We start from the raw sequence: 13,891 nt of genomic DNA on the forward strand, positions 1-13,891 counted from the left end.
TCACCAAAAAGGAAATTCGATTTTGGCCTATTAAACAGAAAGTTTGGGATCCTAAAATGCATATGGAAGAAATCTACAAGTTTTAACAAAGTTTGGGATTTTAAAAGGCATGTTTCGGCCTGTGGGGAAAAGCTGCAGAGACAGAGGGGTGGGTTCAACCTTTACCTTTAGAATTTGGATATTGTAGCTAATCAGTTTGTCTGGGGGAGCTGTTTAACCATCGGTCAGACTCCCAGAAAACATTAGCATTTAAACAATCGACCACGGAAGAAACATTATCCACCCCACTCACAGGACCCAAATATTCCAACACCTTTTCGGCATGCATAGAAATATCTGGCTCAGCCCAGACTTCCCGAAGCCAAAGCAGTGCTATTACAATGGACAAGAGCTTATTGGCTCATAAATAAGGAGTATCCCAAAGTCTATCAACGCCAGATTAAACATTTAATCAAAGTTTCATTTAGCCAGCCCAATAAAACTTATATAAAGAAGACCACTTAAAATCAATGAGCAGCAAAACTTAAACAAAAGAAATGTTAGATTTGGTGTGAAGATTAAACAGCCTCTCAGAGTATAATTGAGGGCTTGTTGTACGAAGAAACTATTCTGACCATCACTTCGGAACAACAAGATTAAGATCGAGAGCACACGGCGAGAAAACACAGGAAGAAACATTGCGACATCGGAGAAAAGAACTTCAAAAACCAATCAGTGGAACATCAATACCAACTGACTTGGTAACAGCCATCAACTGACCACCGCGACCACGAAACCAACCAGGATAATCAACCACCAAGAAAACCGGGGTCCATGCAAGTTTTCCACTCTACAATTTGAGCCCAGACTATCCAGCGGATAGAAATTACATAAAGAACTTAAAACCCTATTGCTAACAAAGGAAATCGGGTACTTACCAGAGATAAATCCAAAACGCGTCTAACCGCATCAGCGGACTCACCCCAACTGGCTTCAATATGCAACACGGTCTTCTACCACGTCCGGGGTATGGTAAGGCAAACCGGTTATAACCAAAGAACCCTGAAACCGTGAAACAGCCCTAGCTTTCAAAGGAAGGATCTGGTGAGCATGAATCCCTGGAGCCCTAGAGTTTGACCTAGTTAGAGAGTAAGTGGGAGGTGGGAGGCATTTCTGTGTGTTTATTACTGTAATAAACTATTCCCCATTGTTTAGAACTTTTTTGTAAGATTTTACAGTTTTATTGGAGTGTATTTGTGTTATTTGTTTTCTTTAATAAAACCCAAACCTTCTTTGTACGAAACAGTTGTCTGCTGCACTTTATCATACCCTGATTAATAAATCCAAGGTTGAGAACCAGGGAGCGGGAGTGACTCGCAACCGCTCTGGTCAGGAAAGCAAGCTGACAGAGCCACCATCCCCTACTGTATGCCTCGATGAAGGTTTTGACAATGGCTTAGAGTTCAGCCTCCGAGAGTGCGCAGGCACAAGCATCGTCTGCTTACTGTAGTTCGATGATGGAGGGTGGGACGACCTTGGATCTGGCCTGGAGGCGGTGGAAGTTGAACAGATTCCCATCTGTTCTATAATTTAGCTCCACTCCAGTGGGGAGCTTGCTAAAGATGAGATGTAGCATTGCTGCTAGGAAGATCGAAAAGAGCATTGGTGCGATGACGCAGCTCTGCTCGATCCTGGTCCATAGGTGGATTGGGTCTGTGGTGAATCCATTGGTTAGGATCACGGCTTGCATGTCATCGTGGAGCTGACAGAGGATGGTGACAAATTTTTGAGTGCAGCCGAAACGGAGGAGAATGTCTTTGTTCACCACCACAAACTCCGTATAGCAGCAACTCCCCCTCCCTGGACACTGTCTGAGATTGAAACCAGACTGTTTACAACCTCAGTATCCTATTTGACACTGAGTTGAGCTTCCGACCTCATATCCTCTCCATCATCAAGTGCGCCTACTTCCATCTCGGTAATATCACGCATCTCCACCCGCCTCAGCTCATCTGCTGCTGAAACCCTTATCTATGCCTTTGTTACCTCCAGACTCAGCTATTCCAATGCTCCCTTGACTGGACTCCCACTCTGCTCCCTCCATAGACTTGAGTTCATCCAAAACTTTGCTGCCAGTATCCTAACACTCACCAAGTCCTGCTCACTCATCACAAGGGTTGCCAACTCAGGGTTGATGTATTCCTGGAGATTTGATTATTCGACATTTGATCACATGGCATGCGATCACATAACACTGCTCATGTGATGCTTAACTGCATGACATTTGCAAATGCTTTTGCATTTACCTTAGTTAAGTATCTAAGTATCAGAACGCCCTGAATAAAGGGCTCAATTTTCCCCAGTGATCTGTGCCGTTTTTTTGGCGCACACCGCTTTTTATGGCCCAAGTTTAAAAAATACAACTTTCCACAATCAATTTGCACCAGTGTAACTCAGTTAGTTACGATTTTTTTAGGTTTGTTTTTTTTTGATTTGAAGGAGGCGTAACTGGCCACCCGTGCCAATTCTGGCCAGTTAGGTAAGTTTGGCCAGTTCAGAGTTTCTCCAGTTCTTATTAGACCGGCGTATGTGGCCTCTGTAGAAAAACCTTCTGGTGAGTTAAGAAAATCGGCTCAGGTGTGTAAATCAGCGCAGCAGATGCCTGGACAGCAGCAGCAGGAGTGGTAAGAGAGAGTGGGAGAGAGTGGGGGGAAGCCTTTCGGATATAGTTAGGAGCGGGGACCGGGAGGGAGGAGGCCATTCTGCCTGGGATAGGTGCAGGGGACGGGGAGGGGGGAGGCCGTTCGGCCCGTGATAGGAGCCGGGACCGGCACCGGCATGGCGGCGGCGTAGGGGGGGGTCGGCGACTTTAATAATGTAATAGAGGTAAGTTGCTACAATGGCTAATGTGCTTGTTTTTGGTAAGTTGCTGTAATGTGCTTGTTTACTGTGAATTGGCTGGAAGTGCCACTTTCCAGCCTCAGCCCGCATTGTGTTCCTGGTTACCGTGGTAACCCGATCTTTTTGCCGCAGATCAAGGCTCCACCCCCAAAACTAAACGACAAGCTCGGCGGCGCCAAAATGAAGAAATCAAATGGGGAAACTTGAAAGATTTTTTTTTTGGCATACTTGGGGCCCTCAAAAAATGGGCGTAACTTTTCAAGGACACCAACAAACAGCTTTGGGAAAAATTGAGCCCATTTATTATATTTGACTTTTTGTTGTACAGTGAGAAGAATAACATAATTTATAAATCACAGAATGAACACAAAATAGAAAGATTTAAGGATAAGTAATGTTTAAGTAAAAACGACTTCTGTGATGTTTCTACAGTATCGTTGGCAATGAGAAACACCAAGTAAATGCCACTGATTCAACAAAACATCTTCGATACAAGTAACTTATAAGCAAAGTTTTTGTCTGATTTTACAACTTTTTACAGTACACAGCAAGTTATAATAGTATGAAATGAAACCACAACTAAATCTAATTCAATTCACTGACCAGCTTTAGGGAGATGAGGCTCAGTCCTCAGGAAGAAGCATCAACACTGCCCGACTCTCGGAACAAAATACATTATACAACAGCGCACATCACAGGCTAATATGAACTCCCTCTCTCGCTCCACTGTGTGTTGCTCCCTCTCTCCCACCCCAGTTTGTATTCCTCACACTTTCTCTCCAGTTTGTGTTGTTCTCTCCCTCCCTCATTTTGTTTCTCTCTCCTTTTCCTAGTTTATTTCTCTCCCCTCCCCAGTTTGTGCTGTTCTCTCTCTTTCTCCCCCTCCCCAGTTGCTGTCTCAGGAATCACGGAGTTTTCAGGTGCTTCTTGTTGTCGCCACTCTCACAACTGGCAATGAAGAAGTGCGCTCTGAATATTGGGGAGATCAGCAGGGCTCAGACAACATGGTTTGGTTGCAAGCCACAATAGCCGGGGTACTGTGCATGCACAAACCGCACATACAAGGACTGTTTCTCCAAAGCGACTCCTATTAAAACCTCCCGGATTGCTTTCAATAGATGTCGATTCTGGTGGACTTCCAGCCAATCCTGGATTGGCTGCCCTGCTCATCACCCATGTGCTCGCTGACCTACGTTGGCTCCCAGTCCGACAATGCCTCATCCTTGTGTTCAAATCACTCCAGGGCCTCGCCTCTCCCTATCTCTGTACCCTCTTCTAGCTCTACAACTCCTCGAGCTCTTTGCGCTCCTCCAATTCTGGCCACTTGTGCATGACCTAATTTCATAGGCCCTTAGTTCTGAAATGCCCCCCCCCCCTAAACCTCTCTGCATATCAAGCTCTCTCTCTTCTTTTAAGATACTCCTTAAAACATACCTCTTTGAACAAATTTTTGGTAATCTATCTTAATATCTTTTTATGTGGTTTGGTGTCAAATTCAGTCTGATAATGCTCCTGTGAAGAGTCTCCTTGGGACCACTACCTTAAAGGTACTATATAAATGCGAGTTGTTTTTGTAACGTGAAGTGAGGATGGAGTTCTGGGTGGTGTGCAAGTGAGAGGAGAATTGTGTTACTGTGTGTTGTGAATAGAGTAAAGGAAGAGGTGAGTGTGTTTGAAATTAGAAAGAGAGGTGTCTTCAGGGCCGAAAATACCCCTTTCTATAAGGCCCATGGCCACCTGAGAGTGACGGCCACGGGTCGGTGTGGACTGGCCGCCGAATCACTATGGAGGGGCTGCCATTTTAGAAATTGCCCTTGCTCTGTTTTGGAGCGGTGTAGGGGACCGCTCCGCCCGTTTTCCCACTGCGCATAAACGCGTCGACCCCTTAATAACCGGCAGTGATTCCTTCCCGAAATTGCCCCGCGGGAAATTTCCCTTTGCGGAATTCCCCCACGGGAGTGGCGCCGCCGCTGGTCGGTGCTCCTAAAAGCTTTTTGAGTCAGTGCCATTTCTGTGGCTTGGCAGCGCAGCCGCCTTTAAAGGGGAGGTGGCGCTGCCGGTGACTCCATGTGTTTGTTTTGTCAGCCGACTGCAAGGTCGGGCGGACAATTATGGCCGCAAGTTCAGCCGAAACCCTCCCTAATGGCCCAATGTTTGCCACTAAAGTGGCTGCAGAGTTTGCAGCCGCCCTCCCCTTTAACTGAAGTGGATGGACATTGTGACGTGCCAGCACGATGACGTGATCTGCGCGGCACTGATGACTTGCAGCGTCGGCCGCTCCGCTCCACCCCGTTAGTGGTGGCCACTCTGCCCTGCCCCCACTTCCGCCCCGACGATGAAGCCACTTCTGCCCGCTTAACAAAAAGCACCAACACCCGAATTCTCTGGTCTCTCCGCCCCATGCATCGAAAATGGTAGGTGCAACTCGTTTCGGGTGGGAGGCAATTTTGGCCCTTTAGTGTGCGATCATATAGTGAAGGATTAATGGATGGGTGGTACTCATTGAGTGTGGTAGGGAAAGGGCTGACAGGAGTGTTGAAAGGTATTGCTGAGAGAGGTAAAAGGAAAGGAAGACTTGCATTTATCTAGCGCCTTTCATGACCACCGGAAGTCCCAAGTGTCTTTGCAATGAAGTATTTTGAAGTGTAGTCACTGTTTTAATGTAGGAAACGCAGCAGCCAATTTGCGCACAACAAGCTCCCATAAACAGCAAACTGATAATGACCAGATAATCTGCTTTAAATGTTGATTGAGGGATTATTATTAGCCAGGAAACCAGGGAGAACTCCCCTGCTCTTCTTTGAAATAATAACATGGGATTTTTTACATCAACCTGAGAGCAGAGAGCAGACAGGGCCTCAGTTTAACGTCACATTCGAAAGACGGCACATTTGAAAGGCGGCACCTTCAACAGTGCAGCACTCCCTTAGTACTGTGCTGGAGTTTCAGCCTAGATTTTTGTGCTTAAGTTTCTGGATTGGGGCTTGATCCACAACCTTCTGATGCATAGGTGAGAGTGCTGACCCAGAGCTGACACTGAATAGCTGTACTCAACCTAGCTGCTCACCTAAGAACATTGAAACTATTCCGATATTGAACCCAGGTCATGGTGGTGTTGCTACTGGTACTGAGTCTATCAGCCATCTCTGTCAGAGCCTGAGTTACAGTGGCCTTGGGGTGCTCCTATATCTGCTGTGGAAACAGTATTTGCCCTGACTTTGTCCACTAGTGGGAGTCATGCTGAAAGTTGCAAGTGGCAGCCGATTCAAAACACGATCGAGGGAGGCAACCTGCTGGTTAAATGGAAATGAATCTGGGTGTTACAATCCTGCAGGCCTCCTGCCGATGATGTCATGGCGGTTTCCTGCCCACCTGATTCGCATCCTGAGTTCAAATCGGGGCTGTGGTCTTCATATTCATTTGTTGAATTGGGAAATTTCTGCTTACTTACTAATATGCAGAACTTCTATGTTCTTCTGCTGTAGGATGGTGACACTGGTAAATATGCATTGCAAGCTTATGATGAAAAGTATATCATTCATACAAAGTGCTTTTTGTTCTCTTTTATGTAAAAAGAAAAAAAAAGATTTCCATTTATATGGTGCCTTACACAATCACCGGATATCCCAAAGTGCTTTACAGACCAATGAAGTACTTTTGAAATGTTGTCACTGTTGTAATGTAGGTGTTGTGTATGCAATAACTGTTAGACTGAGTACTGTTTAACTCCAAGAGGTATGACCTTGGCTCTGCTTTATTAAGGCCCAAAGTGACTAATATACAAAATGGTTGGCCTTTTATACTTGGGCTGCATACACGTGCATGCATCCCAATGGCCTCCAACAGTGACGCCATCTAGTGGCTAGTGATCCCAGAAGTACATACATGACAATACCCTCCTCTGAGATATTAACACAGTCTTTTACAAATTGAGACGGTCCGGTGTTTTATGCTCCCAGGTTGACCGTTTCAGTTCAACTCCAGCCTTGGATGAATGTTCAGAGTCTGTTGTGACTGGTGGCTGGCTGGCTGGCTGACCTGGTGGGAGTGGCAATGGCCATGTCAGGGATTGAAAGTCCATTTTCATTGAACATGTCAATGATTGAAAGTTCAAATTCACTGATGATCACTGAGTCCTCTGACTGGGGGTAGGTTGGTTGGTCGTTGATTGTCTCTTCCTCTGTCTGTTCCGGTTCGTCTGTGTGCCGCAGCTTTATCTGATCCATATACTTCCTCATGTTTGCCCATTTTTGAGCTTGACAATAAATACTCTGTTGCCCTCCTTGGCCATGACAGTACCAGCGATCCACTTGGGACCCTGACCATAATTCAGAACATATACAGGATCATCTACAAAAATATCACATGACACAACTGCGCGATCGTGATATCCTTGCTGACTTTGCCTTCTATATTCAACATGATTATTCAAGTCATGGTGTACAAGAGATAGCTTGGTCTTAAGACCTCTCTTCATCATTAGTTCAGCAGGCGAGACCCCGGTAAGCATGTGTGGTCTTGTCCTGTAACTGAGCAGTATGCATGACAGGCGGGTCTGCAGTGATCATACTCTGCTTTATGTTTTGGACAGCACGTTCTGCTTGCCCATTGGATGCAAGTTTGAACAGTGCTGACCATACATGTTTGATATCATTGAGTTTCATGAACTCTTGAAACTCCTGACTGGTGAAGCACGATCTGTTGTCACTAATAATGATGTCAGGCAGACCATGTGTCACGAACATGACACTGAGATTCTCAATGGTAGCTGTGGATGTGCTGGATGACATGATTATACACTCTATCCACTTTGAATATGCATCCACCACAACTAAAAACATCTTCCCCAGGAAGGGACCTGCAAAGTCTATGTGGATCCTGGACCATGGTTTGGACGGCCACGAGTACAGACTGTAAGGGTAAAAAATCCAGTGCTACACAAAAAAAAAGGGCACCTGGTAACAAGGAAACAGAGGATCATCCCATACACCCTTTTAATCGGACTTTGGCCAAGGCAAGCCGCAGGAAGAAAGGCAGGCTGGGAAGGATGTCTGTGGCCAGACACTATGTGAATTCGGGGGCCACAGGCAGGCTGAGAAGCCAGCCAATCCCGGGAAAGTGCATCCTGGGCCGGCCAATCAGTGAATTGAACCGGGCCAGAAGCAAGGAAATCCTCGACCAATGGGGAATACCCAGCCCATTTTGTAAAGGACAACTTACCTGGATCTAATCAAGGAGAAGGGCCCATCACCAGCCCATTACCCATGTACATAAAGACAATAGGAAAGGCCAACACCTCAGTGCATCCCGACCCTGACACAATAGCCAGCCAGACTATCTGGCACCGAGGTGCACAAGAAACAATGCTTTACCTTAACACCTCATCCCCACCTCGACTCAAACAATGAGACACTAATTCAGTTTGGGCGCGAAAAAGGCCGGAACTGAACTGGGTATAAAGGTGAGAGCTGGCAGCACTTAAAGAACACAGACAAGGGGACCTGACGACACCTCGAAGGAAGAGAGAGGGACTCAGCCTCGCAAAAGAACGACCCAGGCTAAAGAACTTCGGAGCAGCCAAAGACAACTGCCACCAGCGGACCTAGACTCCATCCATGTGCTGAACCAGCGACCGAAAACCCAGGAAGAGAAAAAGGGGGGGGCCCAAACTTGCCCTAAGCAACCGAGCCGCACACCAGGACCACGCTCCGAGGCCCACCGACTGGACAACCGACGGCCGAGGTGACCGGGGGAGGCAACATTCACCCCAGTCCACACCGACAACTCACACGGCCGAAAAGAAACACAACTGCGAGCCCATACAACCTCCGAGTGTAACTGGAGCAAATCCGATTTAAGGTGGGACCCACTATACCCGTCAAAGGAAACTGTGAGTATCACCCTGGAGTCTTCTCCCAACTGTCAGCTTAGGCTAGGTAGGTGTAAAGGAGGGGGTGGGTGATAGAGTGGGTATAAGGATTTTAAACTTGTGTAGAATTTCGTTGTGTCCGTTCCTCCCATAAATCTTTTTTTTTTCCTTAGTTCAAAGTGGTTCAACAAGCCAGCGCGTCGACCTTGTATTTCACTTGGTCCACACTTTGGGGGCTCGCACCAATTTTATTATGTGTGTATTAGTTTTGTGTTGTCTTTTGCAACTTAACCTTGCTCACCTGGGTTTTAATAAAGTAGGACTTATCTGACTTTTCCAGGAACATTTCTTGTCTTTTGCATCTCTGCGTGTTTTAATGTGGGAAGCTCATTATCCACCTAAATTCTGAGGTCAGAACCAGATAAGGGTGTAGGACGCCTCAAAATGTCAAGGTTGCGATTGGGTAGAAGCAGCCTCAGACCTATTGGTCATATCAAACATATCACTAAGCTGTAATTGGGTATAAGCAGAAAAGGGGTCCACTGGTGATAGCAACTCAAATCACCATAGTCTGAAGGTTGCGCCCGGTCACAAGCAACAGTAGAAGGAAAAACCACTACAAGACTCAGCGGCGATTCCGCTGGTGCTTTGCTGAGCTGCATGCAAGTGCTCCACTGATCCTCACATGATTCCAGCTCAGAGTCAATTCCCGGCCACCATACATGAGACCTGGTGATGGCTTTCATCATTCCAATGCTGGGATGTGTGCTATGTAGCTCACATACAAATTTTTCTGTTCCTTTCTTGGGCATAACAACACGATCGCCCCACATTATACAATCTGACTGAATAGACAGTTCGTCTTTGCGACGAATGTAAGGTTTGGTCTCCATGCACATTTGCTTGGGTATGGCAGACCACTCACCTTTGAGGATGCATCGTTTCACAACCGATAATATCGGGTCCTGGCTGGTCCAGGTCTTAATGGTTGAGCCATGACAGGGGTTCCTTCACTCTCAAAAGCATCCACAACTAACAATAAGTCCGCCGATTGTGGCATTTCCACCTCTGGTGTGGGCAATGGCAGATGGCTCAAAGCACCAGCACAATTCTCGGTGCCAGGTCTAGGGCGAAAGACATAATCATATGCGGATAATGTCAGCGCCCACCTCTGGATGCAGGATGAAGAATTGGTATTGATATCTTTGTTTTCAGAGAACAGTGAAATGAGCAGCTTGTGATCTGTTTCCACTTCAAACTGAAGACCAAACAGGTACTGATGCATCTTTTTAACCCCATGCACACAAGCTAGTGCTTCTTTCTCTACCATGCTGTAGGCTCTTTCCGTTTTAGACAAACTGTTTGAAGCATAAGTGACTGGTTGGAGTTTTTCCACCTCATTAGCTTGGTGGAGTCCGCAACCAATTCCATATGATGAAGCATCATAGGCCAATACTAAATGTTTACATGGGTCATAATGTACCAGCAGCTTGTTAGAGCAAAGCAGATTAGTGGCTTTCTCAAAAGCTCGGTCTTGAGACGCACCCCACACCCAGTTGTTGCCTTTTCTTAGCAGCATGTGCCGTGGTTCCAATAAGGTGCTCAATTTAGATATGAAGTTACCGAAGTAGTTGAGAAGACCCAGGAACGAACGCAGCTTCGTCACGTTCTGCAGCTTGGGTGCATCCTTGATGGCTGTGGGCCTGATGCTGTCAGCAGCAATTTTCCTCTCCAGGAATTTGACCTCTGGTGCCATGAAGACGCACTTTGAGCGTTTCAGTCTGAGTCCCACTTTGTCCAGACATGTAGAACCTCTTCCAGGTTGTTCAGATTTTCCTCGGAGTGACGACCTGTGATCAGGATGTCATCTTGGAACATGATGGTTCTGGGAACGAACTTCAGTAGACTCGCCATGTTCCTCTGAAATATTGCTGCAGCCGAGTGAATTTCAAAAGGGCACCTGTGATAAATAAACAGTCCTTTATGTATGTTAATGCACATAAGTCTTTTCGACGTCTCGACCAGCTCCTGTATCATGTAGGCCAACGTCAAATCCAACGTCTCCACCGCCAGTAGTTTACGCAGGATCATCTTGTGGTTGGTGCCGATTTCAAAGAAGTCCCGTAGCATGTCTACCAACACAACCCAGAACTTACATGGTCCCACTAGACGACTCAGGTCGGCAATGAATTCGGCCGCATTCTGGTCCTCTGAGCGAACGTGCGTGTAAAATCTGTATCTTGAGATGATGATACCTTCGTCTGGCTTAAGGTGGTCCTTTACCAGTGTACACAATTCTTCATACATCTTCTCTGTTGGACTCACATGCAGGAGTAGATTCTTTATCAGACCATAAATTTTTGGACCGCAAACCGTGAGGAACACCGCCTGGTGCCGATTGAGTCACCGACCTCCTCCATTTTGTTGGCCATGAAGAATTGGCTCAAATGGCTCACAAAGTCTGCCCAATCTTCTGCTTCCACAAATTGCTCCAACAATCCAATTGTGCTCATTTTTGGATGCAAAGGTTCTTGTTGCCTCGTTGCCAAATTTTGTGTATGCAATAACTGTTAGACTGAGTACTGTTTAACTCCAAGAGTATGGCCATGGCTCTGCTTTATTAAGGCCCAAAGTGACTAATATACAAAATGGCTGGCCTTTTATACTTGGGCTGCACACATGTGCGTGCAGCACAATGGCCTTCAACAGTGACGTCATCTAGTGGCTAGTGATCCCAAAAGTACATACATGACAGTAGGAATCACAGCAGTATATTTGTGCACAGCAAGCTCCCACAAACAAGGGGAATGGTAGCATAATGGTTATATGACTGGACAAGTAATCTGGAAACATGAGTTTAAATTCCACCACGGCAACTGGGGAATTTAAATTCAATTAAATAAATAAATCTGGGATAAAAAGCTAGGGCTAGAAATTATGTTGTGCCCCATTTGGGGCGTTAACTTTTGAAATCTGAGAAAATTATCACCAGGCGATAATTCTTTTTTGATCCCGGGAACTTCAGTTTTCGCACTCCAAGAGGGAAGTGGAGCGCTAAATCAAATGCGAACCACTTCTCTTAATGCGTTAAATTGTGTGAGAGGGGCAGTAGCGGCAGAGCATTGAAAACTGTGCTGTGTAGTGCCACCTGCATCAGACGCTTATTCCCTCGCTTAAAGTGAAGGGCTAATGATCGTTTGCTACATTCTTCTTCTTAGTTCTGAGTGGCCACTTCCATTACAGATCCAATAACTTTCAGAGAGTGGACGGCAATGGCATTGCACAGCAATGAGGCTTCAAAAACTTTCAGCAGGCGTCAGACATAGAAACATAGAAAATAGGTGCAGGAGTAGGCCATTCGGGCCTTCGAGCCTGCACCACCATTCGATAAGATCACTGCTGATCATTCACCTCAGTACCCCTTTTCTGCTTTCTCTCCTTACTCCTTGATCCCTTTAGCCGTAAGGGACATACCTAACTCCCTCGTGAATATATCCAATGAACTGGCATCAACGACTCTCTGCAGCAGGGAATTCCACAGGTTAACAACTCTATGAGTGAAGAAGTTTCTCCTCATCTCAGTCCGAAATGGCTTACCCCTTATCCTTAGACTGTGTCCCCTGGTTCTGGACCTCCTCAACGCCGGGGACATTCTTCCTGCATTTAACCTGTCCAGTCCCGTCAGAATTTTCTATGTTTCTATGAGATGCCTTCTCATCCTTCTAAACTCCAGTGATTACAGGCCTAGTCGATCCAGTTTCTCCTCATATGACAGTCCTGCGATCCCGGGAATCCGTTTGGTGAACCTTTGCTGCACTCCCTCAATAGCAAGAACGTCCTTCCTCAGATTAGGAGACCAAACCTGAACACAATATTCCAGGTGAGGCCTCACCAAGGCTCTATACAACTGCAGAAAGACCTCCCTGCTCCTAGACTCAAATCCCCTAGCTATGAAGGCCAACATACCATTTGCCTTCTTCACCACCTGCTGTACCTGCATGCCAACTTTCAATGACTACTACACCATGACACCCAGGTCTCATTGCACCTCCCCTTTTCCTAATCAGCCGCCATTCAGATATTATTCTGCCTTCGTGTTTTTGCCCCCAAAGTGGATAACCTCACATTTATCCACATTATACTGCATCTGCCATGCATTTGCCCACTCACCCAACCTGTTCAAGTCACCCTGCAGCCTCTTAGCGTCCTCCTCACAGTTCACACCGACACCCAGCTTAGTGTCATCTGCAAACTTTGAGATATTGCACTCGATTCCTTCTTCCAAATCATTGAAGTATATTGTAAAGAGCTGGGGTCCCAGCACTGCACTCTGCGGCACCCCACTAGTCACTGCCTGCCATTCTGAAAAGGACCCATTTATGCCGAGTCTCTGCTTCCTGTCTGCCAACCAGTTCTCTATCCGTGTCAGTACATTACCCCCAATACCATGTGATTTAATTTTGCACACCAATCTCTTGTGTGGGACCTTGTCAAAAGCCTTTTGAAAGTCCAAATACACCACATCCACTGGTTCTCCCTTGTCGACTCTACTAGTTACATCCTTAAAATATTCCAGAAGGTTAGTCAGGCAAGATTTCCCTTTCATAAATCCATGCTGACTTGGACCGATCCTGTCACTGCTTTCCAAATGCGCTGCTATTTCATCTTTAATATTAGATTCCAAAATTTTCCCCACTACTGATGTCAGGCTAACTGGTCTATAATTACCCATTTTCACTCTCCCTCCTTTTTTAAAAGTGGTGTTACATTAGCTACCCTCCAGTCCATAGGAACTGATCCAGAGTTGATAAACTGTTGGGTAATGATCACCAATGCATCCACTATTTCTAGGGCCACTTCCTTAAGTACTCTGGGATGCAGACTATCAGGCCCTGGGGATTTATCGGCCTTCAAGCCCATCAATTTCCCTAATACAATTTTTTGCCTGATAAGGATTTCCTTCAGTTCCTCCTTCTCACTAAACCCTTGGTCCCCTAGTATTTCCGGAAGGTTATTTGTGTCTTCCTTGGTGAAGACAGAACCAAAGTATTTGTTCAACTGGTCTGCCATTTCTTTGTTCCCCATTCTAAATTCACCTGAATCTGACTGAAAGGGACCTACATTTGTCTTCACTAATCTTTT

Source organism: Pristiophorus japonicus, chromosome 5, assembly GCF_044704955.1.
Source record: "Pristiophorus japonicus isolate sPriJap1 chromosome 5, sPriJap1.hap1, whole genome shotgun sequence".
NCBI classification, from domain to species: domain Eukaryota; kingdom Metazoa; phylum Chordata; class Chondrichthyes; family Pristiophoridae; genus Pristiophorus; species Pristiophorus japonicus.